At 33.2% G+C, this 9201-nt stretch overlaps 1 non-coding gene across 1 annotated transcript; it reads left to right on the top strand.

The window, feature by feature from the left end:
- Positions 1-6572: 6572 nt before the first annotated feature.
- On the top strand, positions 6573-6681 carry LOC147826391 (U6 spliceosomal RNA). Its single transcript, XR_015439650.1, has one exon. It is a non-coding gene; the product is annotated as a U6 spliceosomal RNA (small nuclear RNA).
- Positions 6682-9201: the final 2520 nt, after the last annotated feature.

Here is a 9201-nt window from a genome sequence, read left to right as displayed (position 1 = left end):
TTTACTTTCGCAGTGACCATCTTCTTGTTTTTTTATGATTTCATACAGAAAATAATTATTTAAAAATGCTTTCTTCCTACAAATTTTACTTGACTTTCAATTGACATTGCATCATAGCCTATAAGCTATAAAGAGGAAAATAATTTTTAAGAGACATATAGAGATATATTAGGCAGAAATTTCATGAAATAAGAGTGTGGGCCTTCAAGAAAGAGAGATGCCAAAAAATAAGTTTTAATGAAAATATCTTCTCCTTTCCTGACACGGTAGCAATGTACTCTGTGGAGACTGGCTGCCTGGCTTTACCTGTGGAGAAATCTGCTCTTAGTGGCCTGCCTCTTGGTGGGATAGTGCCTGGGGGAGGTGTCTGCAGGCCTGTCCATGCCTTGCCACACTGGGTTTTGGAGAGCCTGAGTCTCATGGGAGCCCTGGAATTTAAAAACTAGAACTTCCTGCTGTTTCAATACAAGCAGCATCTCCTCAAAGTCCTTATTAAAATCACACAAGGTGCCTCACAAAGAAGGCCTTTGAACAAGACTATAAATAATGATGACACTTCAGGCTGATTTGGAGTGTTTCTGCCAGAGAAGTCAGGATTTTCTAACAATAATTTGTGACAGAAGTGCTTAAAGAAAGAGAGTTGAAGACAGTGCTTTGGCTCTGAGTATGTTGGGGCTCGTGTTTGAAATCCTGGGTAAATCCATTCCATGCTTGTCTTCAATCTGTCCTGTAGTAATCTTGTACAACAAGACCCCTTGAAATTTGAAATTCATTAGGGTTCTATTGCATCAATCTAACAGAACTAATACAACACTGTTCTCCAAACTTGAATGATGAAATGATTCTTTTTCTATTGATGTGAACTTAATTATGCCCTTTCCCCAATTCATATCCTCAAGCTCTAAGTATAACTCTATTGGACATAACACCATTAAAAATCTAATTAAATTAAAATCAGGATGTTAGGATTGTCCTAATCCAATCTACTGGATGTCCCTATAAAAAGAGTTTACAGCTGAACTGTAAAAATTATTTTCTAGGTATATGTATATCAAACATTGTGTTATGTGCTTTAAATATATACAGTAAAATTAAACATTTTTAAAACCAGGATGCATAGGGAGGCACCAGGGATGTGTTCAAAAAGGAAGGAAGATAATGTGAGCATGCTTTAAGAAGTAGCAATCTGTGAGCCAAAGAGAAGGGGTTCACAAAAAGTTAAACCAGTGGACACTTTGTAGTTGGACTTTTTGGCTCAAGAACTGTGAGAAATAAAATTCTATTGTTTAAGCCACTATGTTTGTAATGGAAGCACTGACAAACTAATACACCTGTACGTGCTGATTGCACATGAAAGCATGTTCTACTATTGTAGCTCATATTGTTTGAGCTGAGGAATGAGCAAAACACAAATACATGTGAGTAAAGGTATCAATCTATGTGTACATGTGCAGTGTGAAGTTTAATAACATGCTTTACCTTGGGAAGGAACACAAAAAAAGTAAGAGAAATGGTGTATAGGAATTTTTTCTTTGTATGTGGGAGAGGATAGAGTAGGCTTTGAAGCATTGGAAGCAGAATACAATTTATGTAAGAAGACAATTTATTGTGCCTCCAAGGTAAAGAGTTTCCTTCTCTAAGGCAAAATATTCTCCCTATGTCCATATTTTGGTGAACAGTTTCATGCTAGCTTTGAAACTTGCACAATCAAAAATATATCATATAGAAGAAAATGTCAATTTATATGTTTTAGAGGCTATATTTATATTCACTTATTTTACTCACTGAACAAATATTTAGTAACTATTATGTGCTGAGCATAATAGTGAATTCCTGAAACATAGTTCATGTCATGAAGTTAATATTCTGAAGTCTGAGAGGATTACAGGAATTGGAGAGTGAAAAATTGGCAAGGAATCCATTCGATAAATACAATTATAAAAGATTTTCTAGAAAGAGAATACTAAAGGATGAAAAGTTTTGTATAGAAGTTCTAAGTGATATGAATTAAAAGCACTATGAAAAGCTAAGGGCAGACAGTTCCAACAAAGGAGGATATAAAAGAAACAAGATTCACCTGAATGTGTTTAAGAAACAGAAGAGAGATAAATGCATATGAAAGGAGACAGGGGATGTGAAAGATGAGGTCAGCCACATCGGACAGAGCTATTTATTTTACTTATCCTAAGAGCATTTACAAGCCATGCAGGGGTTTTTGCAGGCCGGTTACATTTTGTATTTGTTTGTTTGTTTCATTTGACAAGTACTCATGACACACTGTCTCAGTGGGATGCTTCTGAGGGGGTTGCCTGTTTAAACTGGAGAAACATCTGTCATTAGCAGCCTAGCCCAGGAGAGAGGCCAAGAGTCAAAGATGAGCTAATCCAAGACATGCAAACCTTTATTAATGGAATGCATGCTTCATGTGAGTGCTGTACAAAATTCTCTGCAGAATAACCCAAAATGAAAACATTCTTTTCCTCAAGAAGAGTCAAGTCTGTATGGTAAAGATTTAAATATACAAATAATTATAGCTTGGATTTGAGAAAGGAAGATCTAGGTAGGTCTATTAAAACTAGTTATTTTTGAATGAGGCAAACTAATTCAGATGGGCAATTTCTTCTTCCTTCTCTGGTTCTTTTAGACATTTATTTTCAAATATAAACTTTATTGTGTATATTTGAGTTTCACAAAGAAGATATGATGATGGCTAACTAAATGAAAAGATACTCAATATCACTAATAATCTGTAAAATGCAAATTAAAACCAATATGAGATATCATTATACACATTACAATGACTGTCATCAAAGAGACAAAGGATCTTTGATTCATTTTGAGTTGATTTTTTAGTATATAAGGTCTAGTTACATTCATCTTAATATGGATAAACCATTTACTCACAAACACTTATTGAAGATACTGAACTTTTTACAATGTATGTTTTAGGTGCTTTTGTTGAGAATCAGCTGTAGTTGTGTAGATTTCTTCTTTGGTTTTCTATTCTGTCTCGAGGCACATGTGTTAGTTTTTACTCTAGTGTTATGCTGTTTGAGGTATTATATCTATACAGCATATTTCTGAAATTATAAATATAGTAGAAGAAATCATAAGGGACACATTTCAAAATATCAGTATGGGCAATAATTTTTTGACAAGACCCCAAAAGAACAGACAATAAGCACAAAAATGAACAAGCAAGATTAAATAAAACTAATTTTTTTACTGTAAATCAAAGGAAATAGCAAACAAAGTAAAACACACAACCTGTAGAAGAGGAGAAAATATTTGCAAACTATTTATCCAAAAGGGAATTAACATTATGAATATATGAAAGAACCCAAAAACTCAATGGTAAAAAAGTCTAAAAATGAGCAATGATTTGAATAGATTTTTCTCAAAAGAAAATATACAAAAAGAAAAGTATATGAAAAATTGTCAACATCACTAATTATTAGAGAAATGGATGTCAAAACTATGATGAGATATCATTTTATGCCACTTAGAATGGGTCTAAACAAAAAGTAAAAAAAAATGCTAGTAGGAATGCAGAGATAATGAAATTCTTGTAAACTTTTGGTAGAAAAGTAAATTTGTACAAGCATTATAGAAGAGAGTATGAAATTTCCTTAAAGAATTAAAAATAAAACTAATATTATCCAGTTTTCCTGCTATATGGTATATAAAAGAAAATGAAGTCAGTACAACAAAGAGATATCTGCACTCCCATGTTTATTACAGCACTCTTCACAATCACCAAAATATTACAACAATCAACTGATGTGTCCACCAATGGAGGAGCGGGTAAAGAAAATTTTAAAATATATATTTATTTAATATTATTGTTAGTATATGTTTTTAGTACATAATGTTTAAATTCTTTGTGGGGAATCAGTGCATGCATCTAATTCATCTTAATCCCTTTTTTTATTCTCTTTCCCTTCTCTTTCTCCCCTCTCCATCTATCTCTTGATCTTCTTTCTTTTTCGTTTGTACATGTTTGCAACACATAATGTTTACATTCTTTGTGTGGAGTTGGTATAAGTGCATAAGACATCTTAATTCCTTTTTCCTTCCATGTCTTCCCTTCTTTCTCTAACTCTTGATCTCCCTCCCCTTTAAGAGAGGGGAAGGGGATCTCCCTAGTTCCTATTATCTATCTTTTATTTTGCTCTTTATTCATACTTGAGTTTGTCATATAAGAGAAACCATTCAATATTAAGCTTATATGTCTAATTTATTTCACTTAGCATTGTGACCTCAAGGTGCATTTATTTTCCTACAAATGATTAAAGTTTATCTTTGTGGGAAAATAGTACTCTATTGTGTGTAAATACCACATTTTCTTTATCCATTCATCTGTTGATGGACTTATAGGACATTCCCAAGATTTAACTATTAAGAATTATGCTGCTATAAATATGGGTATGTGTGTATCACTGGAATATGACATCTTTAACTTGTTCAGAAAGATAACTAGAAGAGAAATACCTGGATCACATGGAATTTCTAATTTCAGTTTTATTTGAGGAATCTCCATATTGATTTCTAAAGTGTTTGTATTAGTTTACATTCTCCCCAGTTGTATAGAAGAGTTCCCTTTTGCCTACAGCCTTGATGTTGAGCATTTCTTCATATATTTATTGGCTATTTGTACTTCTGTGAAGCATCTATTCATTTCACTTGTACTTTTTTTAATGGATTTTTTATTTTGGGGAGTCTACTTTTTGTGTTCTTTTTCATATACAGAAGCTGAAAAACGTTGGGTTCTTAGAAATACAGAGTGGAATAATAGACACTAGTCTACTGGTGGATAGAGGGAAGGAGAAAGAGAAAGAGGTTGGATAGTGAATACTAAGACATAGTTACATAGGATGTTATGGCTTGTGTCTGGATATCCCCCCCAAACCCCATGTAGTCATAAGTGAGGCTTTTTGGATGTGGCTGGATCAAGAGTGTGTGATACTGGGATCAAGGATGAGTGATTACTAAATTAGCCCACTGATTGGTTTGGCATAGTTCTTGAAGTCAATAATAGGAAGGCTCTCCTTGACCTTGATAGGATATAAGGGACAGAAAGAGGATCACTATTGTTGCTTGTTGCTTGCTGCTTTCTCCCTCACTGTCTTCTGCCTGCCATGAATTGTTTCTCCTCTGTCATGCCACCCTGCCTTCCAGCTAGCCAACTATGGATTGAAAGCTCTGCAAAGTGTGGTCCAAAATAAATCTTTCCTCCTTTAAATTTGAGTGTTGGGTATTTTGTCTCAGCAATGAGAAAATTAACCAAGACAAGAGACAAAGAAATTTTAATGTTTTATAGCAATTAAGATAATTACCACACATCAATTTATTATATATATTATAAAGAACTGAAAGGAGGAGTTTGAAGAGTCTCCACACAATGAGTTAAAATGTTTAAATGCTTAATGAAATAGAAAAGGTAATTACCCTGATGTATCTCAAGTCATTATTTACATGTACTTAATTATCATATTATACCAAATAAATATACACGATTATTGTATTTCAATGACAATTTCTCATTTTCCTCCAAACCGTGAGATAGCAAATAGGGGCATTCAGGAAAGAAGTCCCTAATACACTATTGGTTGGCATGCAAAATTGTGCAGCCTTTAAGGAAACAATACTAATTTTTCTTCAGAAATTAAAAATAGAATTATTAAATGACCTAGCCATCTGTCTTTGGGGTATATGTTCAAGGGAGATGAAATCATCATGGAGATTAAATACATCATGAAGATATCTGAATTCTAATGTTCATTGGATATTTATTCTTGATTAATCATCTGTGGGTATATAAGGGGCTAACAAGAGTAAATAGGAAGATATAGTGAGACAGAACAAACAAACAAACACAGGATTTGGCCACAAAGTAATGGAGATGAGAATCATTGTTTTCTAGGAAGGCCAGGTATTTAATGTCAAAGACATCAAATTGGCAGGTAGAGTCACATGAAATGTTCATCACATCAAGCCCCTCTCAAAAGTAAGTCCAACCTGGAAGAAGAGGCTAAGTAAATGTACACTTTTTAAAGTTAATGTTTTTAAAGTTGTCTATATTAATTTATATAACAGTTTAATGTATTTATTAAATACTTTCAACAATAATTTATGATGAAAGTTTTAAGAGTAAAAAGTATTGCACAAACACAGGGAAAAGCAATCATATTTTTTCTTAAACAAGATAGCTAAGGTCTCAGTCAAGACATAGAAATAGGAAGATGAAATGCTAGAGGGAGGAGTGATGAAATGTCATAAGGGACAAATATGTAGAGAATGTTGCTCAAGAAAAATATGCATTCCGTCAGAGCTGGAATAAAAGGTGCATAAATAAACATAATAAATTATATTTATGGAGAACATAATATATTCCCCCAAACTGTATTTTATATAAATTATCCTATTTAGTCTTTAGAGAAATGCAAATGAGGAAGCAATATAACCCCATTTTACAGAAATGATAACTGTGATTAATATAATTTATGTAATTTACTCAACTTCCAATAAAAGCTTTAAAAGAAGAGTGTGGCTATGTTAAAGATTATAAACTACTGCTCACTTCAGCAGTACATATAATAAAATTGGAATGATACCCAGAGAAGATTAGCACGGCCTCTGCACAAGGATGACACACAAATTTGTGAAGTGTTCCATATTTTTGCGCACTCATGCTTATAGCGGCACAGTTTGTAATAGCTAAACCTTGGATACAGCCCAATTGCCCATCAACTGGAAACTGGATAAAGAAGATATGGGTTTTTTTAATAAAATAAAATGGAGTACTACTCAACCATAAAGAATGAGAAACCAGAGACATTTATAGCTAAATGGATGTACATTGAGGCGATACTGTTAAGTGACATAAATAGCACACACGTGTAAATACCGAATAGTTTCTTTGGTGTGAGAAACTGAAAGTTTAAATAAGGATCAAAATTATAATAGATAATGTGTAATAGGAAGAAAAGGTGTAAAAGGGAAGGGGAAGTGGGAGGGGCAGGGGAAAGGAAAGAAGGGGAAGGAATAAATACGAGAAAAGGAAAAAAAAAGAATATAAACTACTTTCAGTAGTATCCAGAGAGTTATTAAAAGTTTTAAATAGAATAATAATATGATCAGAGTGTAATCTGTGAACATTTACTAGGCCATAGAATAATATGGAGAATTAGAATGGGCTATGCTGGATTTGGAGAATTAAGTCAGGAGATTTGTTCAGTCAGAAGATCCCAAAGAGAGGTTATAAGAGGTTTGGCCAAACTCATATCAACAGGGAATGAAGAGAAATTATGTGTATAACAGTAATTTCAAAGGTAGTTACTATGAAGTTAGTAACAGAATGATGACGCAAGACAGAAAATGAGCCCAGGCAAGTGAACCTCTGCATGTCTTAGCCGATACAAATAGTAGCACATAAATGGAAGGGCAGATTTATCAGAAAATCTAATATGGAGTTTTGTTACTTGCATGTAAAATACACATAAATATTGCCTACATTTGCTATGAGGAGGATGAGCATTCTAACAAATCAAGCTTATTATCTGTGTATACCTTCACCATCACTTCATTAGTAAAATTGTGTGGATCTCCAATGCACATGTTCTCTGCAATGTTAGTCAGGATGTGGAGTGAAAGAAACACTGCATTATGTCTTACTCTTTTTATAATTTTCCATTCATATAATTGTGTTTAGTGAGGCAGATAGTTGCAAAATAAGCATATTTATTCACCTCTTCAGATTCATGGCCCTTTGACGTATGACTGGCAGCTCTCATAAAAGGGGTGTATAATCTACTTCTCAACTGCTTGAATCTTGGCTAGCTATGATTTGCTTTGAACAACAGAATGTAGAGGAGATAGTTTTGTACTAGTTTGAAACTAGGGCATACTCGCTCTCCAAACTCTCCTTCTACCATATGAAAAATGCTGGGCCAACATGCTGAGTGATGAGAGTTATGTTGGCCAGACACACTTGGTGCCCAGTGTCATCAGACACTTGTGTGAACCTTAGACCACCCAGTTTCAGTCAACCTGTCAGTGAACAGATGACAACTGGTGAGCCTTGTCAAGATTATTCAAGCCTACTTAGATAATCAGAACTTCCTATATGATCCATAGACTTATGAACAAGGGTAATATATAATTATTATTTTAGGTCACTATGTTTTGGAATATTTGTTATATAGCAGTAGATAACCAGTGGAGTATTATACCTATGAAGTACATATTAAAAGACAAAATCATTAAAATCACCATGCTACCACTTAATTAGGATGTAGCTATGTAAAAATTTTAATATGAAACAAATAGATTTTGAGGGTAACATTTTTAAGGGATTCAAAGTATTTCTCAAAAATTTGAAGCACACCAAACCAAAGATTGAAGACATTAAGTGCAGAGAAATGCAAGCACCATGAATACAGACACACACACACACACACACACATACAAACACACACACACACTACTCAAGGAATAAACTAAAAAACATGCAAATCTTTAGGTTGACAGCAATAAAAAGCACACTAGAGAGGGACAAAAAATATGAATAAAAATAGCCATCTCATCATAAAATATTTAAGACAGAAGATAATGGAATCATTCTCAAAGTAGTTAAAGAAAAGAAGAAATTGTCAACCCCAAATTTAATTTAAAAAAGTCAAGAAGGAAGGAGAAATATAATAGGTTTTCTTAAGCAAAACTAAGGAAAGTTATTGTTAAAGGGTCTAACATACAAAATTTCCTAAGAAAATTCTTCATACACAAAGAATAAATCAGATGGAAAATTAATCTACACAAAATATAACGAGCTCGGGATATTCAATAAATGAAAGCAAGTAAAGTGATATTTTCCTTATTTGAAATCTGTCAGTAGACAACTCACTGCATAAATGAAAACAATATCAATGTTTATGTGAACACACATCAAGAGGATATAATTGGGAATACACTACTATGAAGTCTTTGTGCTACACATTAGGCAGAATAATTGTACATAGATTCAAATTAATTGAGATAGATTAGAAATCTATTTCTAATAAATAGATTAAAAATCTATTTAAACCATAAATCATAAATTAAATCAGTACAGGAAATAAAATTGAATTACAAATACTGAATTAATCCCCCCCAAAAGGCAGGAAAAGACAGAAATGGAGAATTGAGAATATATGGTTAAATATA

Source organism: Heterocephalus glaber, unplaced genomic scaffold (assembly GCF_053883595.1).
Source record: "Heterocephalus glaber isolate CG9 unplaced genomic scaffold, H.glaber_assembly_v1.0 deba00001472, whole genome shotgun sequence".
In the NCBI taxonomy this organism is placed as follows: Eukaryota; Metazoa; Chordata; class Mammalia; order Rodentia; family Bathyergidae; genus Heterocephalus; species Heterocephalus glaber.
This window is presented reverse-complemented; position numbering and strand designations above follow the sequence as displayed.